General features: G+C 31.2%; 1 protein-coding gene across 2 annotated transcripts in view; it reads right to left on the reverse strand.

The window, feature by feature from the left end:
• LOC131846053 (solute carrier organic anion transporter family member 5A1) overlaps positions 1-24,425 on the reverse strand; it is a 51,156-nt gene that overhangs the window by 24,840 nt on the left and 1,891 nt on the right. Inside the window, exon 2 of one of the 2 annotated variants that reach the window (XM_059195271.1) lies at positions 9,593-9,641. The exons of the other annotated variant lie outside the window; for it this stretch is intronic. The gene's annotated coding sequence lies outside the window, so the exon portion shown is untranslated. The remainder of the gene's footprint in view (positions 1-9,592; positions 9,642-24,425) is intronic. 2 annotated transcript variants of the gene reach the window in all.

A 24,425-nucleotide genomic window follows, 5' to 3' on the forward strand; every position in this document is an offset into this window, starting at 1 on the left:
TATTTGTGTTATATTGGCAATAAATTAATTATCTAATCTATCTATTAATCTTATCTAAATAATGATAATAACTAATAAAGATTTATTAGTCCATGTTTTAACTTCACCATTAATTTTAAAGTACATATTTGTTAGCATAAAATTCTGTTATATTTTATTCAGTCAATAAAAATAATAGTTTAAATAAAAAAAAAGTGTAGTCCAGACCCTTAAGGTCTCACCCATGTTTAACCAATAAATTGTGTGTTGCATCACAATATATCAATTTCTGACTCATCGATTAAATAGGTATGTTCTTTTATTATTTAGTTTTAAATAGAGTGATTACTGGCATTCATAACTTCTGGTAACTGGTAGCATCTGTAGCATATGTTATGATATAATTATAAAATTATTAGGATATCTATATGAAATTGTAAAATTTCAGATACAAATTATTATGTGATGACGTCAAAAATGTATGTCATTAAATCTCATAAAATTGTCATTGTTAAAGGTAATCAATGGTCACTTTAAAAAATATATTTTTAAGATCATACATTCATTAATCTTTGTAGACTAACGAAGTAGATAATTAGAATTATTTCAATAGTAAAATTTACAAAATTTACATATGAATTACCTTGAATAGAACACAGAATGTCAATGTCAGTTTTTATGTCACAAGCTTGATATAAACATTAAATAAGTATAATTATTACTTAATGTCAACGTTGTGTATCTATGTATTACAAAAAGACACAATAACATGTGATGTATTAATGTTATAAAGCAAAAATATGAAAAATGCGGTCATTTTATATATGTTTCATATACATTTGCTGTTATACTGAAATGATAAAGGTAAAGCGATCTGACATTACAAGGTCGTTTGAAGCCGCCGGTCGTACTTCACTATGGCGAAAGCTGTTGCCGGTGTTTGCGAGGCCGGTCAAATACAAATACCTGTTTTACTAAAAAACTAGGTATTTTGTATGTATCAAATTTGTAGGAGTTCATTATGTAGGGTTCATAATTATGGTGGATTAACAGGATCAGAAATACGCATGTGAAACTGCTGGTGTGCAAGGTGTATACCATATATGTATCCTACGGTAACAACTTACCATGAGATGGGTTAAATGCTTGATTTCCACCACTGTAGTGAGGTATATTAAAAAAAAACGATGAAAAAATACAAGTGCAATACAATAACTATGCTTTTATAATTTACCGTACAATATTATCATTGAGTACTGTAATATTATCGCGCATGTCCACAGTTTTACTAATGTTGGTGCATGATATGACGTTTATTGTATTAAAAACGTCCTTATATAAATGCATATAATTTGTTTAATTATTAGATCGTGACAGTAAACTCTTCCAGTATCATATATAAAAACAGTAAATGATAAAATTACAAAATATACGTAGTTTACTTTTATTTTTACTTAATCTTTTCCTCATGTGATAATAACCATTACAGGAATTGATTGCAACTTTACATAAGATAATAATCTATATATTTATTTTAAATGCTGTCTTTTCCGAGCAGCAATTATTGCCCAATGAATTAAGAAACCAAGAACTGAAAAATCAGTATAAAGATAAAATTTCGACAAGACAACACAGAAAGACAAAATCATATTTCGTTACAAAGAATAAATAAAAAATCGTATCAAAATTATTGTGTAACCTATTAACAGTTCTTGACAACATTTTTGCAGTTATTACAATTTCAAAAATGTTGTCAAAATTTGTTTAATTTTGGCTTACATGCAAATAGTTGTCTGCAAGACAATGCTTGTAGCGATAAGATCGCATTTTGTATTGCACTTTCATACTGCTTTTTTGTATTTGTGTGCGTAATAAAGAGATAAATTTTATCCTATTATAGAAACGTTAAATTGAGAGTTTCTTCCATTTTGTACTTGCTGAAAACCAATATAACCTAATAGCCGATCATTGTAGAGGCCACACCTACATATAAGTCAGTATTAGCTCACGGTCCGTAATGACTAAGCACCTTGGTTATGTTAGATTTTATAGCATTGAACTAGATTTAACAAAAGCACAATAACCATATCAGGACATCATACATTTACATTTTACAAGAGTTATTAATGTTCGTTACAATAAATTATCGATTAATAGAAAAATTCTTAATAAAGTAAAAATAATACTAATTATACTGTGATAAGATTTAGTTTCGAATGTCGATCATCTTTAATAGATGCCACAACTCTTATAAATAACACGTTAATGAATGATATTGTATTTATTAATGTATTATTTTAAAAGTTCTCTTTGTACGTATGTAATGGCCCTGGGGTGAAGTTTCAAAAGATAATTAATTATTTTAATAATATCAGATACAACACCTTTATAAAATATATAAAATGGTATTGTAATTCAGTATATTATATCTAACTTAGGTGTAGATATAATCAATTCTGACAATATAAAACTTAGATATAAATAAATAAGTGCTATTAATGGTATACATCTCCCTGGGTCCTACTTATTAATGGCATACGAATATAGATGCAGCCACGCATGCTAACATGACCCCCAGAGCGGTTCAAATACAGTCTTCACCTCTATACGACACGTGCCGAATGTACGTCATAACTCGTAACATCTGTATTTTAATCGATCTAATTTATAAATAGATATGCATTAATAATTTAAACTTAACATTAAGTTCTGAAAGTCGACTTCGGGGATTTGGATTGGATTTAAAGTAATATTTCATTTTAGTCGTTTCTTTTATCAAATTGCCATTAATTTATTATAGCATTTATAAATGTTTCATAATATATTGAACATTTAAATATATAAATATTTTATAGAAAATAATTTTACACAATAGAAATATTACGAAACATACAGTGATTTTAAACATATACACACGGCTATACCGCTAAAACATCGAGTCTGTCTTTAGCAGTGTAAGTTCTAACTTTACAGGAAAATGTAGGGTGTAATACAAGTAAAAACGAGAACTTCTACTTGGTGTGGTTTCCATTCTGTGTAGGGCTGGTTCAAAGGACTTTTGTACGTAAACATATGAGATATACATGGTATACACGTATATATACGAGATAATACAAAACCACACGAGACATTGCTGTTCTTGTTAGGATATTACTATTAAGTATGAAAGCCCCGGACTATAATGTTATAGAAAAAGATATGATAAAACTAAAAATCTTTCAGAATTACAATATGGCTGAAAACCAACATGGAAACGAAAATTGCAAGGCGTCAACCATGCGGCAATATTCCCAGAACAACTTTTGAAATAAATAAATCAAAACAAGTTTCTTTTCATTAATATTGAAATATAAATTGAAATATGCATATTGGCGCCACTCAAACTTTTGCTTGTAACTAATGAAATAGGAATTAGATAACGTTTTAGAATTCTGCATCTTCGCTAAAGCAGAATGTTTATGTGTATACAAAGAAAATTCTTGCATAATTTCATATTTCTAGACCTAGTAGTATAGCTGTGTGAGATCGAAAGAAAAGAGCAATGCATTGGACAAGTAGAATAGAGTAAACTATTTCTACTTCTGAAACTCAGATTTACAAAGCGAGAGATCAGATTACAAGAATGTCTTGCGGGCGACGATGATACCCTAAATACGAAATTATGCTACAGGCTATAATTTCGTGTTTTATTAAGGGTATCTGGGGGGAATTCGCGGAAAGAGGTAAATGTTAGTATCATAATTTTTTTTCTAATTCCATAGTACATCTATAATACTTATAATAAATCTGTAGAGGTCAATTCTGTACATAAAAAATATTTCCAAAATAACTATCAGGGTGTGATCAGTGATCGATATTGATGTCAAAAATGCAATCAGTAAAATTTTTGTCTGTCTGTCTATATGTTTGTTATAGAAACAAAAACTACTCGATGGCATTTAACGAAACTTGGTACAATTATTCTTTATACGCAGACATAGGTTACTTATTTTTATTTATAAGCAGTTTTACGAATACGGTATAAATATTTGAATATATTAGATGAAATAGTATTAAAAGATGCCGTGAGAATAAAATGATAATTATAGTCGAAATATCATTGTTATGACCTCCGATTGTCACGATATATCTAATTGTTTTACGAATACATGATAATTAAGCTTACGAGAAGTTGTTTTGCACGTACGAAATTATTAACGTGCAAACAATTTTAAATAGATAAATGTGTTCAAAACATGTACACTTTGTGGTATACAATTAATAAGTAGCTCGAGGTTGTCGTTTTGCTATAAACGTAATTTAGTTAAATATAATTAAAAAAATAACTATAAAATAAAAAAATAACTCTATATAACACGCACATTGCCATTTAGACCCCAAACTAAGTAGAGCTTGTATTGTAAAATTGATATTCACACTAAAATATTTTTTTGTGGCCAAATTCATAAAGAGTATACCCAGAAAAATAAATACAGTGATACAAACAGATATACTATTGAACGTTTGCATAAATTGTGCGAAAATCCGCAACTATTGTAAAGTGTGACACACACAGGGAACACACACACTTACCTTTCGACAATTGCGGGTTCAATCCTCGGATGTTAAACGAATAGACGGATTTAAATGTTATGCGTCTAGATTTATGTATGTTTGTATAATATTATTATTATAGTCACGACATATGCTGAGCGGACACCTATTTGGTACCAAAATAATCCAATATGTAATTTAAAAATTATTTTTGTTATGTGTACCAAATACAAAATATTTTCTTTCTTTCTTTCTAAATCAAACGTGTTGAACGCATTAAGCACAGGTATTATACGCTAAAGCTTATTATATTTTTTGTATTTATTCATATACTAGATAGCTATATTATATTAAGTATTACCGGTTAACTTGCATCGATTTGAAATTTGTTATTCAAATAGTGAAAAGTGTAAAAACTATACAAGAAATACAAAATTACTATATAATTACTATATAATTATATAGATTAAATATTACTTTAATTAATTGTTTCATAAAGCAGCAGTGTGAATGAGTACAAGTACATAATATAATAACACAGAAAGTAAGCTCCCACGGTTAATGTAACGCGTTCATAACTGTCCTTGCGGGTCGGCTAACCGCACAAATCTTCACAATGGGTATAGCAGGTTCTCGATATGATCGCATCAAACTGTATTCTCCGTAAATGTAGCAAAAACTACCGTGACATTTTTTAAATCATTCTTTACGTTGCAATATGTTCTACATATACACAAAACATAACAAAAACCTGCATATTTCTATAATATCAGAAACTCTAAATATTTTTGCTGGGTATCGAACTAGGAAGCTTGATAGTATCGGAATATTTGGAACCGCAATCTAAAACGTCCAGACTAGTGCTAATTTAAAAAACCTTGCTTATGTACATAAAATATAGGATTTTTAAGTAGCTACGTGCCTTATCATTACGGTACGGTGGAGAACATTGTCCTAATCGTCTAGTTGGTGTAATTATATTCGGAGCACAAGGTCTGTGATTATTTGTTCTTTTTTAATTAAAAAAATATTTAGTAATATCCAATTTTAATTGTAAAATTGACAAAACATTCTGTCTGGTGTCTGATGTGAGCGTAAACCTGCAATGTTATGTAACGCCTTTGCAGAGCTGAGCTAGTGCCAAAATTTCACTCCGGCACCCACACAAAACAACTATGACAACCAGTGGCGTAAGGGAGAGTGGTGCATTATTTTTAACGTATTTACCTAAAAAATGGCTAGATTCTATGTCTATAATATATCATAACGTACACAAGAATTCTGGGAATTAGGATATATTTCACAACAGAGTACCACGCACTGAATCCAGTTTCAAGCTGAATTGTTTTAAGATTAATAGGTACAATATTATTATATATTTTATATATTCAGTGCAGTATGATTCATACGAATATACATACATATCGGCATGAGTAGCAAACAGTAGAATTTGGGCAGATTAAAAAAAGACAATAAAATCATTACATAACTGCACGTAAGTCTATCTTTTGAAGATACCTAACTCGCCACTTACAATTTACATATATATTAGTTAAATTAGTTAATATCGCTCAGTGATGTAATATACATATTTGTTAAAGATTATCTTTAACAAATATGTATATTACATCACTCAAACAGAAAATCTTTTATTTAGTTTAAAAACCAACACAACAATGTTGTTAATGTGGTTAAATGTCGCACAATGCGTGAATACGTTACTATACTCAAATACACAATTTATTGTATCCGACTCATGATGACACCGTTGCGTTGTCCTTATCACTTTGTTTGGGGTCGGTGTACCAATTTAAATTTTGCCATTCGTCATTTCTGTATTCACATGATTATTGTATATAAAACATCTTTCAATTTTTTTATTTAATAAAAAAATAGATTCCGTAATATATTGGATGTATTTTCATATTACGCGATTATGTAGAATACATATTGTAATTATACAAGTATTTATACAATTTTGTTCGCCACAGAGTTTACAATAATTTTATACTTGGTATGCGAACTCATTGGTGATAACTGGTGTTATGTAGTGTTTAGGTTAAATATGTTCACATACATGAACAAGTTCGTCCCACTGGATCCAATATACTTATGTCATACTATAGACGTACAGATGAGATGAACAATAGCTTGTAATTGATTTATAACATTTAAATAATACATTGTGAAGACGCGAGGGTTGACTTCTATATTATGAACACCGCATCTCCAGAACGCAGTGACAGATCTTTATCTGAAGATTACATAAACACACAGCAACGTACGAAATTTTTGCATTGACATTGATTCGTTGCTAAAATATTTACAAGAATAAATACACACACGTGATAAGTACAAAACGTTCATTATAATGTAATGTAGATCGCAGCCGTATTAATAAGTACTTTGTAAACATATTTTATTAACGGAATTAAATTATTAATCAAAGATTACAATTACTAATTATAATTCTTGGGTACTATGTTCGGACATAGTTGATATCTAAGCATCCCAATTTTGGACTGGAGTCACAGTATAATTTTATAATTATAATGTAAAATTTTACGCATTTTTTGTTTCTTTACAAATTATAATAATAAATTGTGTAATAACAGTGTGACAGGAAACAACTTGGGATACGTTCCTGGAAACTATCCAACACAGTTCGAAAAGAGTAATTTGTTATTTTCATTACATACCTCTGCTTTGTTAAAGTGGCTACTACTTTAGTAAAGTTGAATAAAACCCCATAAGAGAAAGGATATTAGGGTGTTTTATGTGAATCAGGGCGTGTGTCCAAGGTTAATACCGGTGTATGCGTTACGGTCGATAATGTCTCATCATCGAGGTCAAACGCTAATCGTTCTACATGGGGTCTTATATCTAGTCCCTAATTCAATATAGATTTATTAGTGTGATAAGAAATCAATATGTCATCAGCAATAATCTTAATCTAATTTAATCTTATTGTGTAATTGATATTTTGACTAATGAATTAGTGCTAGTTAGTATTTTGTTTTCACACATTTCAACTTAAAAATGTAAAGTTACAATAATTATTTAAATAGCATCACGCAAGGTTCTTGCTCGTTCTTCTTTTGATGATACAGATTTCCGAATGTAGAATAAAAAGTCAGGAATGTACAAGTTTTTTTTAATAAAGAATTTTCTATTCTATTCGACAATGGTATGTTGCACAAGTCGCAAACATGCAATAAAAATGTAACTGGTTGCTATTTATTAATGGAAGATATGCTTGCGAGAATTTCTGTCTATTTGTCAGTGCGTTTGTGCTCGTTAATCTCCGAAACGGCTTAACCGATTTGCGTGCAGTTATCACTAATATATTATAGTAATTATTGCATAAAATTTTGTGTTTGTTTTATTCCATTGGGTTTACATAGCAAAGAGTTATATAGTATTGTTATTCTGAATACAATTGCCGGCGCAAGACTACGCCATAGCGGGTTCAGCTACTGTATACATATTAATTAATTTAAAAATACAAGGGATTACAATTTTGGACATGATTCCGAAATATAACAAAACTCGAAAACAATTACCGTTAATGATTTATATTTAAAAATATACTTTTGTACCATAACATATATTAGCTACCTATTTAGGTTGAGTAAGACAATACGTTATTGTTTAACCGCGGGATTGTGTGAAACGGGCGAGGTCATCAGTGAATTAAAAAAATAAACATAATTAATTTGTGAACATTTGCAATTATAGAGTTCAAAGTAAACATAATATTTATGTATTGGAAAATACTAAGGAAGTACAATATCCCTTCTATATAAATTTATTGTTATATTTACAAAAACATCAAATTAGTAATCCACGTCTTTTCAACATTTTAACAACTTTATGGTCATCCAACTATTTTTGTAGTTTATACATTTGAGTTTGGGGTTATTAGTGACTACATTAATATTTATCTACGCAAGTAAAATAATAAAAAAAGAGGTTGGTCATTGGACTGCCATCGTGAAGTCTCAGATCCGGTTCCATCATAAAGTGATTCTAGATGAGTCAACATGCATAAGCTGGTGTCGATTGCCGACGACTAACCAAGTATTTATTTTAAAAACCAACAAATATGAGTTAATAATAGTCTTTACAGTTTTCCGACACACTAAAACAGAATATCAAGTAACAAAATGACACAAACAGTTAATTTTCTACGGCTTATAATAAAAAAAAAGGTGTGTATATTATTTTTAACTTTTATCTATAAATAAAATGTGCTCCTTTTTTGTAGAAAGTATCCAATCAAAAACAGATTTACATCAGGTGGATTTTTTCAATATGAATTAATAACGAAAGGTTCCGATCCTATTTACAGACTCATGAATAAAAGAAATGAGGCTGTTTTGGGAGAGAGACGGTCAATCTAACCATATTATAATAATGGCAGTACAGACAGTAAGAATATTGTAGTAAACACGCGAATATTTATTATCGTTTATGATATTATATCACTTAGAATAAACAAGAATAAATTAAATTTGTTCTCACCTGTACCATAGTAGAAAAATTTGTGTTGGGAACTTAGTAAAATTGAACAGTATTTTTAGTAAGTATATATATACATGTTTTTATTATAAATCTATATATCCATATTAAATCTGTTTGAGTAACCTACAAATACATGCGGCTGCGGGATAAGAAATGAGGCTGTAAGTGTCGAATACCCCTTGCAGGATGATTCATTCAATGATGACGCATTGGCAACCCCTACATTTTATAGACATGTATTTTGAATCTGAACAGAGTGTGTGAGTGTTTTTGAAGCATTGATGCTATGCAAATATTGATGATAAGCTCGGAATTAAAATCTTCATATTATATATATATAATACTATAAACGCGAAAGTTTGTGAGTATGGATGATTGTTACTCTTTCACGCAAAAACTGCTGAAAGGATATTGATGGACCTTTACAGTAACATAGCTTATGCATCAAAATAACAAATAGTTTATATTTTTATTGAAATTTATATATTGAAATTTAGCGCGTGTGAAACCGCGGGCACACCTAGTAATCAATAAAATATGTATTAGGTATTATTACCTTCACTGCTAAGGTTATCACGAGATTGTTGCAGTTGGCATTACAAAATCTGAAACAAAAGTAACAAAACATTGCATGAATGATGGTGTACCAACATATTATCCTTACAAACACCTTTCTGAAGTCGATTCGCTGCTAAATGATTCTTGTGTCGATTGACGCACAGTGATCACAAGAGTTATCTTTGTAGGGCGTAATACGAACAATAAAGTAATAAATACAGTGCTGTAGGTACAACCAAATATGGAACACGCAATAAGAAATCAATATGTTATGTACCTACGTATTTTACCGTTCGAACTGTACTTTAATCAATGTATGCCTTATTATTACATTCATTATAATAAATATGTACCTCAGCCTAATCTTTGATTTACCAAGCGTATGAAAAAATATAATTCTATTGTAAAATAAAAAATATTTCATGTGGGTGATGCTACCAAAGATTGATACTATAGATGTAATACTAGGATTGACCGCAATAAACCTAATATGGAAGTAACAACCTAGCTTATTAGCTGGTTTATTGCAATTAATAGAATATAATATTATACTATTAAGTGAAAAAATATATACTCCAAAATAAGTTTATTATTAGCAAAGTATTGCGAATTACACGTAAAAATAAAGCCGATTTGCAAAATCTCCCACGTTTTGAAACCGGTAAAAGACTGCTGTTCATGCGACACTGCATACTTTTTTGAGATAAAAGATAACACATGTCCAATATCCTTGTGATACAATTTCATTAAAATGCGTTCAGCTATTTAGTCCTGAAAAGTTAACAAAAGGGGCACACTTTTATTGTATTTGTTATTACACGTGCGAAATTTTATTAGTATGAATTGAGAGATGTAGAATTCAACGATAACATTAAATCAATCCAATGTTGATATTTAATATAACATAATATACATACGCTACATATGTATATCGCTGGTATCATGACTATAGCAACAAAACACCCGGAGAGTGCCTCTGCTTTAATCAGTGTAAACAAACAGTAAGAACAATTACACTGTAAACAATTATTGTGACGTAAGTACGGGTGCTATGTGATAAATATTAGCTCAATGTCACATTTTTTACACTGAGGTGGCAATTAGTATATGGTCTGTTCGATGGTAAGCGGTTTTAAATGGTATATGCAGGCTTCAGATACCTGTTATTATATATAATGTTAGTGGACGATGTTACAATACTAAAATACGCAATAACGCAAAGAAACCTATATAAGAGAAATTCTATTATGTCTTGTATATAAACTTTATTTAGAACCCGAAAATGCATTTGCACTGTGCATGTATTGAATATGCGAAAAGATTCTAATTTACTTAAAATTTAGAACTCAGATTTCCTATATAAAATGATGTCATCATTCAAGTTCAGAGGATAATCATAAAAAAAGAAACACAGAAGTTACTTAAATACGGACAGCCGTGAGAGGGATTTTTAATAAATACCCCTGTGACATTATAGTAAATATAAAAAATATTGTCGCCTAAGACATTATATATAGATTGATGTATTTATGGCATCTATTCGAATCTACCATGTCCGTGCCATAAACTCAGACGGATTCGCGTTTGACCGACATTTTGAAACCGTTACTCATAATGCAAACGAAAGTTTCCGGATTCACGGCTTGGGGTAATTTACTGTTTTCAATATCGGCTTTGTCCTCGTTACTTTGACAGTTTGTATGCTGCTCATAGCCCACATACAAACAGCAAAACGTTCGTGAAAAACGTGGACGGTACGTGCTTTCACTATCGAGAGAACAAATATGGAACTCTGATTTATCGCTCACTTGCATAATATGGTTCGGTCAAGGTCTTGTATTATTTTTATAAACATGAATTTAATACTTCCTTTACTGACATTACAAATACATCAACACGCTCAGCAGCGTATCTTTTATCGTAATTAAAGTGCAATATAATTAAAATAGATGTTAAATATCATTATTCAATACGGTCTATCGATACTCAAATATAACCGTTAGAAATTAAAAACAATTTCTTATAATAGATCATATAAGGGCAAATAAGATACTATCAAATAAATGTCTCCTATTACATGTGATTTTTAACAAGTGAAAATAATTAAAAATCGGAAAAGTCAGTCTGGTGTTTTAAATAAATAAGCGGTAACTACATTTATACAAAATAAAAAAAAACATTTACAAAATAGGAGTCTGTTAACTGATTATAGAAAAATCTTTGGATCCTCTGATACTTTATGTGAAAAATAATTGAATTTAAAGTCTATACAATATCAATTACTATACATAATATTATAATTAAATAGTATATTAAATAACGCAAACGTAGTAAGTATTGTGTCATGCAAGTACAGTCTACTTAGTATGAATCACAATCATCAAAATTGAGTGTTGGTAGAATAATGAAATTTTATGTAAGCCCATGGAATTTCAGGGAAATATTCATTTTCAAAATCTGTGTTTCTTCTATGTAGAACCGGCGAATTTAAATCTCCAGGAGCATAGGATTCGTTACTTGTTGAAATTTTGCGTATATACTCTATTTACTTAATATCTTCAAGAAGCTAACTTAATTATGCAATTATCTAATCCTACTTCCTACTAATATTTTAAATGTGAAAGTTTGTAAATATATTTTAAGATACTTGTTATTTAGTCACGATCTCAATCAAATTTGGACAGACCATATTCCATATTAGCACATAGAATACTTTTATTTTATGCATATGACGTGCGTATAGAGTCGGTTTCAAATAGTATTGTAATATATTTATCAAGTTGACTGTACACATAAGGAAGTAGTTATAACTCTCATGTTCTAGTATCTCTTTGGGTTTAAATTACTTATTTAAGTAGTAAATACTGTAAAATAATATAAATTAATTTATTACTTTTTACTTAAGGTAACATTTGTATTCATAAATATGATTGTTTGTATTGGCATGGGTGTTTTCAATGTATTTACAAAAAATGCATTTAAGTATTTACATCATTTGTCTACACATAAACTCTTTTTAGTTTTAGACTAGATGGCGCTGTATGTATTGTGCAGGATTGTTTGTATTATTATAGTCTAATTTTGTCGCTGAAATAGGGTTTAGATATATATAATCAATTTTTGAAAGTATTCTAACATAGTGGTAGAAATTGTATGTTAACTTATAAACTATCTACAGTATCTAATCTAACAGTATTCATATAAATGCATATTAGATAATTTAATTTTATCTATATGCGCATACCTTTTAATTTTATAAATTTAAATATTTTTCAATAAAGTCGACCGCGTTTTTTAATCTATTTAAAAGTTTTGAAGTATCTACCTGGCTATTTTCTAACCGTTCTGGTTCTTAGATGGTTATAATTGATGAAAAAATGTTATTTATTTAAGCAGATGGTATCAGTTTTGAATCTACTAATAGGATTACACGGTAACTACAGTAAGAACAGAAGTCTTATTATAAATGTAGAGATAAATCTAAGAGCAGTCACTGCCACCATATAGACTCCGTATAGAATAGAAAAATTAGAAACCTGAAATAGTCGGAAATTTAAATCGTAAGCCTACAAGTTTATAAAAGGTAAATTGTAGAGATAACATTAGTAGGATGTAAATATTGTACAATAGTAAACTGGAATATGACGGATATAATAGTTTTATTTGCACTCGGTGTATTGTTAGTTTAGTGATGTTATTGGTGGTGTAGTAGTTACTACCATAACGTCACGAGCACAAACCATGACTGAAGGACAGGGGTGCCAACCATATAGCCTTTGGTATGAGGTCATTTTCACGCTCATACAAGACTGTACGTCATTTTCATCAAAAATTGGTAAAACTATGATAAATAGTTAGTCAAATTGGGGTAATGTACGAAATTTAATATTTCTTTTTGTACAAGGCTAAGTGCGTAAAGGTTGGCAACCCTGCTGTAGGATCAGGAGACAAACGGTGACGACTGACGACGACGGAGGTGAGCGACCGAGCGCGGGTCAACGTCGCACGCGCACTCTCTAACTGCGCGCTCCATTAAAATATCTCTATCCATCGACAATTGCGCAATACTTTGTTATTGTTACTAATTGTACTTAAAATTTATAGAGGCTATATCAATGTAAACTCAGGTAACTTTGTTTTTCAGGGTTGACAAAAAAATGGTGCAAGCGCATGCGTTCATGGTACACCTTGGCGGGGCAATAGTGAAGATGACAGAATGACCATGAAATCAGGTTAGTTCGACCATCGTGGTTTATTCAATAGGAATAAACCGCGATGGTTCCCAAGGGGACTGAGGGATGGCGACCTGTCATGGTACAATGCTAGAAGTAGGGTATATGTATATGATTGTATTTCTACAAACAATTAGAACTAAACTGCATAGATTGTTTCAGATTTTATTTGACTGAGCTGGTTGACACAGAAGTCAGAAGTTATCGATTTATGTACACCTATCTTAAATAAGTGAGTAGATACCGCTGTTTGTGCACCCAGTAGCTTCCTCGTAAACAACACGTCCAAATTACAGAGAGTATATTGAATTGAATTCGGAACGTTAGTGGTAGGTTACGGTTAAAACTGACTACATGAAATAAGGAAAACTTGAAATAACACTAGTAGTAGTTGGTAATATAGTATAAACAGGGGGAAAGGGAATTGTTAGTAATGTGGAATGATCTCATTGCTAGCAATATACCATGTCAGATTGACCTCCACGCGGTTCCCCCTGGAAACCATCGTGATAAATTCGCCAAGAATTGGGCTAACTCACCTGACTTCATGCTCATCTTATCAACCTCCACTGGTGCCCCGCCAGCGTAGAGCAGGCGGGTGCACCATTCCATTATCAGTAATCATCACCCATAAAAAAAATAGTAAAAACAGGTACAGTAGAAAATATCGTATTCTTATGAGGACTTCCTAACATTAGGATGATAGTGAAACCTAGGAACTCGACATGCTCTGATCAGTTTTTTCAGGCTTATCTTGTAATAACAAAAAAAGTAAGGCTATTTAAAATATTTTTCAATAATGCGAGACCGATAAAGAGAAGAATGAATTAACTTATAGGCTTTTTTATTACTTCTATAATTTGATAGCTAATCAATCACAAAAAAACCTGTAAATTATTCAACCAATGCCATAACATTCCTGTAAATTAAATTAAAACATCGGAAATACTTAAAGAATTTACATAATATATAATTTCGTTCAGTTTCTATAAGATAGTTCAAATAGGCGACTTCATAAATTAGGATCATTACAGATGCATAATAATAAATTAGCAATTATTGATTTGGTCGTAGCCGCGTGACCAAGTGTCGTAACTAGAGACATGGCAAGGTGGAGTCTAAGATTCGCCTATCTTTATTGTACGATGTCAAAAATATCACTGTATTACACTGCTAATCCTGTGAAAAGTGAGCCTGTTTGGCGCTTTAATAGTTTAGGAAATCGCGATGAATATTTCCATAGACGTCAATATTTCATAGTGTCTGGCGGGCAGTGAGGGGGGGGGGGGAGGGATATACTACGGTTTACTTTGATCAATCAATATGACCCGGTTACGAGAAGTTGCGGAAACAACTAGACTCCGTAAAAACAGTCATCACTAATCATGGAAAATAATTTCATGAATTGAAAAATATTTTTTTAGCATCATCATTATCAATTTCTGAACTCAAAAGATGAACATGAGTACCTAAACAATGCATTTCTCCCACGCGGTTCCATAATACTTAACACAGTTATAGTCTTATCGAAGTTAACGTGATGCAACGATGCTGTGAGGCAAAATAACTGCTAGTCACATAATAGTAATGAAATGAAGTGATTTGATGTTGTATTATGTAACCTAAATGACCTCGTTAATTAAATAGCATAAAACTAGCATGATATTATTGCAGTCATTTAGTTAACTTTTCAACCAATCGAAATAAAATAAATTGAAACAATCTTGAAATCGATTGGAAGTTGTTACGAGTACTTTAAATAGAGGGGAAAGTAGACTCAGTTGCTACTATAATAATATTGTCAACATAGATATTTCTTTTATGTAAATATATATATTATATATAATGTACAATGATATAGAGATACATAGATTTATAGTCACATTCAGACCGTGACTATAACTCTAATTTTTGCTTGTATGCAGCAGCTTTATTTCTAATTTTTATTTTACAGATTTCAGGAAAAATATGAAAACCAGTAAACTTATCTGATTGTAACACCTTATGCCACTATTATAGGTATGTACATAGTAGTTACTCTACGAAAGTAAGAGCTGAAAGTATTGTATATAGGCAGGCAGTTACACATAATTAACGTGCAAACACTGTTCCGGTGCAAGTTTTAAAAATGTCACAGTTCTGAGCAGGCCTTTGGTAGGTTGTATTCAATGAGGACAATTAGAATGCCAACCATGATCCAACTTCGTGCTGCACTTTCTACAACAAACAATAACGATGAAGTACCTTACATTTTTGGAATATGATCCTTACATTGACAGACTAAGGTTGTATTTAGATCGTAGTTTGAAATTAGTTGCGGGGGCATAGAAACAGACAAAGGACACTTACTTCTAGTGGCTTTAAGAGAAGTAGCACTTAAATTTTTTTCTATTGTAGGTATGGTAATTGTAATATGTTTTCGTTAATTGTTTTCGTAAATTATTCCATTATTTCAGTACTTTTGTATTGTAGAACATTTTTAAAACACGATGAGCTACATTATTAAAGCTCATAGCGATTTTATTGTTCTATGGCGAACTATAAATTAGATAACAATAATATATTTCTAGGTAATAATGGAGATCCATTGGGAAACGTTATCAGTAATGACTTGGCACTGTTGCTAACCTATCTACATTGCATAGTGATAAAATGTACTGCCGTTTCAGTAGTGGGGTACGTATCCGATAATTTAACCGACTTCGATTGACGAAAAATGTTGTATGAAACTTATATAATAATATTATAAATAATATTTATTTAAGATTATTCTTTATAACTACTTCTTTCTTTCTGTGAATTAATTTTAGATTAAGTTAATAAGATGCAGTAAATCCTATATTGATGTAATTGCTATATTGATGCAAGGTTCGAAAAAAATCATTCCGATGTGAGGCTAGATATATTGAAGATAGAACTGGTGGTATTTGTGTGTGTAGTTTAAGTGCAACGAATTTAATTTGGGGAATAAATTTAGAATATTGCCCAATCCCAGTCCATTTTTAAAAAACTAGTAAAATCTCACTTTCTCTCCAATTAAAAATCTTTCTGTAATGTCCTGTTCTGTTAGACATGTAATTAATTATATATTCTATTTATGTATATGTATTCTATTTATATGTATATATATATATGTATATTAATGGTATTTGTATGTATGTATATTTAGTATTCATATATTATCTAACTTTTTATAGTGCGCCACCTACCTTCCCCTTACTCAATGCTTCTATCTCCCAGGTTGTCTGTAAGAGATTGCTTTAAGCGATAAGGCCGCCTTTTGTTTGCATATCCTTCTTTTTTTATTTCCTTTTTGTAATTATTTGTTTCTTTTATGCACAATAAAGAGTTTTATTATTATTATTATTATTATTGTCATATATAAATCCCGTTACTTTTAGGCAGCAATTTGCGTTACTTACATATCCAGTAGGTGGAAAACCATTTGTTTAAGGAAATCGATACATTTCCACGATGTAGTAGAATTTATTTCGCCACACCCATGAACGGCCCTTCCCATTCAGTAAACGAAAGCTATTATAATAGTTAATGGCTGAAAATGGAATATATGTGGATCATTTTCTTTTGTAATATGCTGCCTAAATAAATGTTCATTTCAATTCAATTCATTAATAATAAAAAAAAATGTATCGCAGTTTGTAAGTAAAGTAAAACAAGAAAAAAACAATTTAAAAAAATTATAAATAACAAAGTGACCATGTACATATTATGATATAGATATAGATGTTAGGTTTAAACAGTCAATAGTTAAAAATAGTAGACTAGAATAGAGAACAGTTGTTATACTCGTATCAATCTGCTGATTTTGTCATGCAGAAAAGAAAACGCTACTACACATCCTATATGGTTGAAGCCCACTCATGTATTAAAATATTTCTTAAAATATCCATATGAATATACAGGATATGTTGTACAGCAGAATTACAACAATGTGTAAAGGTATAAGAAAATGAGTTATGCGCGATTGAAATTTTGGTACGTTATCGAAACATTTTGAACACCTATTCGACTTGCAGATGTATTGAATTTACGTCATCATGCGGGTATAGGGCGCTGCGTAGCGCACCCTCAAAACAACAACGACCTTGCAAGGTCGCCTGAATGCCCTCCCCGCATTAGTGTAACAGGCGTTTTTGGTGGCTGTTTCAAATTAACTTTATAGCGACTTTCCGTGTCCAAATAATGTCAATGATTAACATTAGATTTTCATATGGAGTTGGAAGGTTTTTTAAGATATAATTTCTTAACGGGGAATAGCGTTATGACTTGAATAATTATTACGGTGGCTCTTAGGATAATAGCCTCTATGCACGATACAATATATTGGGTAGGTATGGCGTATGATTGGATCAACTGATAGAATAGAAAATGATGATGCGCGTGTTTTAATTGCTCAGTGACAAAATTAACAATAGGTCTTTTGATTTTATTTGGTGTCATCATTAGCAAAATTGGAAGGAAAAGAATTCTTTAATTCTCTGCAATAGTTTGTATATAATATGTAGCATACATATTTAAATTATATGTTAAGAATCGATTTGTACTGCGTCGTTATTTAAATATAGACGTTTATTATCCTTACATCACGTAAATAAACGCTTATCAATCAGTATGCATGTGTCATATGCATATTACTTAGATCAGAAGGTTAAAGTTTAAATATGCTATGTTTGTCAACTCTCAGCACGTTCAATACACGCGTGCCGTAGTCTATTAATGAGCAAATCTATTCGATAAAATGAGGCTTTCTGATGTTTATGTGTAACTAGGTTACCTACCTCATTATCATAAATAACATGATGTTATAACTGCTCATTTAGTAGGTTTTTTTTAATATGATTGTTATTAATGGCGATTAATGTATACATTGCTGCATTGCTACCAATGTCTTGAAACCATCGTAATCAATTCTCGTAACGTTGAGCTAACTCACTAAGGTATGGTAATATACTTACAAGTCAAATTAAAATTGTACTATAATAGCCTAGATACTTTGATAAACACCAAGTAATTGGAAGGTATAATTTATTGTCCTCGCTCATTATTTTATTAGAAAAGGTACCTACTAATATGTATTAAATGTATACAACAAGCAGCAGGCCCATATATGTAGGTAGTTTTACATCATAATAACCAAGATAATATTATAATGAAGATGAAACTAATACACTAATAGAATTAGATATTACAGTACATATGGACTATGCACTGCAATCAACACTATACCAATTAAATGAGTACAATCTATTATGATACATATTACAATGTTATCATTTGAGAGATCATGCAGCTCGCGACAGAAGTGGCCTTGTTCATTCTAACTTTCATATTATTATGCAGAGCGAATGGGAAAACGTTCGATAAAATGTCAGGCTTCGCTTTACATTGTAATATTCAATCAAAGTACCAGTATAAAATAGGAAATTACCGTACAATGTAAATGTAAGAATGAACTATAAATGTAATAACTAAACTCATTAGTCTATAAAGTACAAAAAAACTTACTACCAATCATAACGACATTTATACCAATAAAGGGATTATACATCATAAAAAGAAAAATCGTCATCCGATTAGTTATCGCAAATATCTCGTGATATACATACATAAAATACGTTCTCATTACTTTCAAAATCACCAGTTTGGCAGTCGGTGTACAACCGTAATCTTAATATGCTGGAACATGTTACCTAATACCACTTTACTCGGTCAGTTCGTATACACATTATTTGATATCTACATTATCACAATCATTGTAATTGCTACTATCTCAAAACATTTTAAAGTCACCGCCAGATACCTCCATAGAACAATAAATAGAGAGAAATTCAGTTACATCGTTTGAAACAAATCCGTCAGCTGCTCCGTTAAAAGGCACTAGATATACCAAGCTAGTTAGACGCAACGGCACCTTCAGTGTTTTGCAATGTAATCTTGCGTCAGAATCCACGAGTTGCCGCTTTTGAACACAATTCGCTTGGTGACTGTGAATGTGAATTATATGCGAATAGGTAATTGTATAACGATGTATAATTTTGATATAAAAATTTGTAGAAGTAATTGGGTCGTGTATTTTTCATGAGGTAGACAAGTTGACAGTACACGGTCACAAAACCGCAACGCTTGGCCTCGTCAAGGATTTCAGTGTTTCTTTAATAGCATGGGGGACAAACGAGTTTGCGGGAATATAAGATACGAATACGATCCGAACTCTTTTCTTCGGTTCGGAAATATCATTGGTGGAAGGTGATTCCACAATGTGGTTGGGCAAAAAGTTTCTTAAAAAACGAACGGTGGAGGACCGCCATTCATCCAGATGATCAGGATGCCATTTAAGTGTACTGGTGAAATTCAGCAGCTGATAATAATTTGAACAATTCCTCAGAACACTCTCCGTGATATATACGGTAGAAAATGCAGAGAGATGCAATGTTGTTCCCCAAAGCCAATGTCGAGTTGGGTCTGTCACAAAAATGTAGATTTCCAATAATTGTACAATTTCAAAGTTTTAGTATAATTCCGAGTGTTTCCTTAGATACTGCTATAACATGAGGTTCCTAAAGGGCGTAATAGGGTTCTTAGAATATACACGTGATAACCTACCTCTAATATTTAGGATATTTGTTGTAGAAACACATAGAAACACATTTTCTCCGTTTATTCCTGTTATCAGTAGGTACGATGACTATCTTGTACAGAAGCAAGAGATTAGATAAATGGACTCTATTTTTCCCCGTAAACTTATGTTTACTTGGTGGTATGTACGTAAACATTGTTTTCGTGCGATAGATTATTTTCCTTATATAAAATTTCTATAGAGAAATTGGTTGCAGTTAACAAGAAAATAGTATTTTTTAGACCACATTTATACTTACTCTTGATCCTATATAAACTTAGTTTTAAAAAAGGCGTTAGCGACATCACGTGCAACAAAAGTCTTGTTTTTTACAATTGCACACATTATATATATATATATATATATATACGGGATATTTACATTGATAATATTATTTATGAATTGCCGACATTGGGAAGCTGTTACAAGAGCCTAGAGACGAGTGAACCCGGGACCTGGACTATAATCCTGTTTAATATATTGTGAACACTTGTATTATATCAAAAAGATAAAGGAGGTTATATTTTATGACAGAATGATATTATTTAATTGAAGTCTGCGCAATATTATTAACAATAAAATTATGTATGTCCTTGTTATTACACGTTGACGACATCATCATCATGAATCTTGATGTAGTGGCTAAAGTGAATAAATGAATTAACACGAATTAACTGAACATGTAGGTCATGATTAACGCCTTGTGTGCAAAACAAACAAAGCTGATCAATGATGTACAGTAAACAGCTGATAATGTGCACGTGCTTTTACATCTATGTATCGTAATGAAATGATAGTTTCCGTTTTGCCCAAGATAGGTAAAAAATAGCAATGCAAGTAATGTAAAATTATATCTGTTTGCGTAGAACATACGTTTTTATCAAATCCGTGACTATGCTTTTTTATCTTTACTATTATATTTAATATACGTTACTATCCATATGTGTAATAAACATAGATCGCTGCATCTCCTTATGGTTCATTGGTTAATAAACGTTGTTGCTCAATAAATAGATTAATGTTTCCAATGTGGTTAAAGTCGCAAAAAAGTTGTTTAAATTTGCACCAACTATGCACCGACACGTGTTGGAGTCCAGAACTCTGGAATGTTTTAATTTTTTTTAATCAAAACCAGCAATCGTTCTGTCTGATCGTTTAAAATAGTATTGTGCTGCGGTATGACATATTGTAGAATATTTTTTTGCACATAAGCCCATAGATATTTTAAATTTAATTATACAATTGCATCAAGTTATAATATTATATATATAAGTTTACATACCTATTTTCTATTGGCACACTAAAGCACAGACATAGCACAGGTCCTTAATCAATCATTAATATTAATCAGCTAACAAAGGCATTAGTATGCCAGGTTCAGACCTAGAAACTGGGTCGTACTTACCATATCGACTAATCCATATCACATCGCTAGGCTATAATAAAAGGGACGGAAATAATAAAATTTATTGTGTGAAACAATTCAAATAAGCAAATGAAAGCTGGTGTAATCAGAGTACGACCAATATAGTTATAAGTCTTAGACTATTAAAATTCTTAATTTCTTAATATTTCTAATATCATAGCTGAGTTTGTTTGAAGGGTTGGATATGACAGTGAAATTACAGGGTACAAATGCATAATGCTATATATAGTTCTCCAGAAAAACAAATTTGGGCATCGCGTGTCAATGACGACGGGATGTAACTGGAGCTATTTTTCATAATTTTTTAATCATGCGGGACGTTTGTATGCCATAAAAAAATATTTTACCATAATACGATAAGCTTGCAACGCTAAGTAACATAATTATTGCAGACATTGTATTTTTTTTTTACTGATAAGAAAGTTAAGTTGACGGATACTGTAGTTATAATATCTATACCTAAAAACAATAATTAATAAGTAGTTATAAGTAGAAAACAATCGTACCAATTGCTGGCAATCTCACCATCACCATCACTTGGCATGTGTTATTAGAAACTTGTTAAAAATTTATGATATGCCATCAAGAATATCATAAGATTAAAGATAACACGTATTAATATCCAGATCTGAACATGTTTAAAATAAATTCGTCACCAAACTTACCCCAATCAACTTCATTCACATAATGCAAAGTTAGGAACTTAAAAAAACGAATGGTCGCGTTATGGAATATAATCTTTGATTGGATAGTTGGCAAGTAGTGTGCATTTCTGGGCTGGTGACCAATACCATTAGGTTAGGCGTTAGGCGGAAATACACACTGACCCAGTAGCTACACGCTTCTCTGCGGAGTCGCTGATGCAAATAGCAATACGGTTGTTTATAATCATACTGAATCTATTGAAAAATCTATGCATGAAAATTCGCATACATTGCATAGCGTGCGAATTATGTGAAGGTGAATGTTATATATGAGGTATATTGATGTCAAACTTATAGACATCACCGTTAAAGAAATGTAACAAACATTCTGTGCTAGCAACATATTGTTTATGTAACAAAAAACAAGTTGGTACCGAGCTAAGAACAAAATATAGTTAACTAGCTGTGCTCGTGACTTCGTCCGCGTGGAATAGTGACTTTGACTAAATGAAGAATAAATGTTATAATCTAACACAAACAGGCAAAGAAAAAAGTTCTAGCTTCAAAATTTAATTTCCATTTAAATGTAGCCTATGTCCTTTCTTAGGGTCTGGACTATCTGTGTACCAAATTTCATTAAATCGGTTCAGTAGTTATGGCATGAAAGCGAGACAGGCACACTTACCTTCGCATTTATAATATTAGGAAGGATTAAAAATATACGATATATATGTTGTATATTTTTACCTCGGATTTTTATTACATAAGCACAAAAGTAACAGAAAGTCTAGAAACTAACAAACAATGTGACAGCACAGATTGTTTGTTCCATTTCTATAACGGTTATAAGTTTGACATCACTAATATCCATAAGTAAATGGAACAAACAATCTGTACTGTATATTATTAGATTAGATAAGCCCGTATTGAACACAAAGATTCTATTTTAATAAAAGAGGACAATCCTATCAAATCGTATGATGTTTTATCGTTCTTTGGTAGGGAAGAGTATTGTTAGTCATTACTAACAATACTCTTCCCTACCTAGTCTCCATTGAGACTAGTGACCCTACTTCCCTATAGTAAGCACATGTCAAGTGGTAAAGTAAGGTATTTTTATTATTCTAATGCTGTTGGCCGCAGCTGGCCTTTACACTATAGCTTTACTGGACGAAAATGAGGGCGAGTACAGAGGCCACTTGATACATACGGAGCGGCTGAAAACAAACTCTGATTTTAGGCTGAGGGCATCACTAGGGGTTGTTGTTTCACCTGTGGAGGATGACAAGATAAGCATGAAGTCAGGTTAGCTGGCCCATCATGGCAAATTCACCAGGAATTTGTCACGATGTTTTTGATCTGGAAATCACATTTGAGAGTGCAAAACGGAGCAACTTCTGACATGTATATTAATAAATTAAAATATTTATCATTCATATTATTTTATTGTGTCGTAATTAATATACTTATAGAGCTAGTAGAGTTGGTCATTACAGTGTTATTGAGTTAATTAGATAGAATTGTCTGAGGCTGGGAAATTTCGAACAATGAACTACTAAATTTATTTAATTATATTAATATATGTATTAACTAATTAATTATATGAAAACATTAATAAAGCTTCTATGTATATTATGTATGTTTACAAAAAATGTATCCATGTATTTGAATCAGAGGATGCCATAACACAAGCTCTGCTATAATTTTTGATTAAAGGTTAATCATAGATAGCTTTTGAATCTTGTGACTTTGAAAAGGAGAAGATAATTAGTTTACATACCTAATTTTTTCTGTGATAAGTTACGAGTATGTACTTTCTTCCATTCACTAGATCTCTTTAAGCTTAGTATTCTTCTTTTCAGTAGAAAATTTTTTTTAGTCATTTTTAAATA

Source organism: Achroia grisella, unplaced genomic scaffold, assembly GCF_030625045.1.
Source record: "Achroia grisella isolate CSIRO2021 unplaced genomic scaffold, CSIRO_AGI_Agris_v1 utg487, whole genome shotgun sequence".
Classification (NCBI taxonomy): domain Eukaryota; kingdom Metazoa; phylum Arthropoda; class Insecta; order Lepidoptera; family Pyralidae; genus Achroia; species Achroia grisella.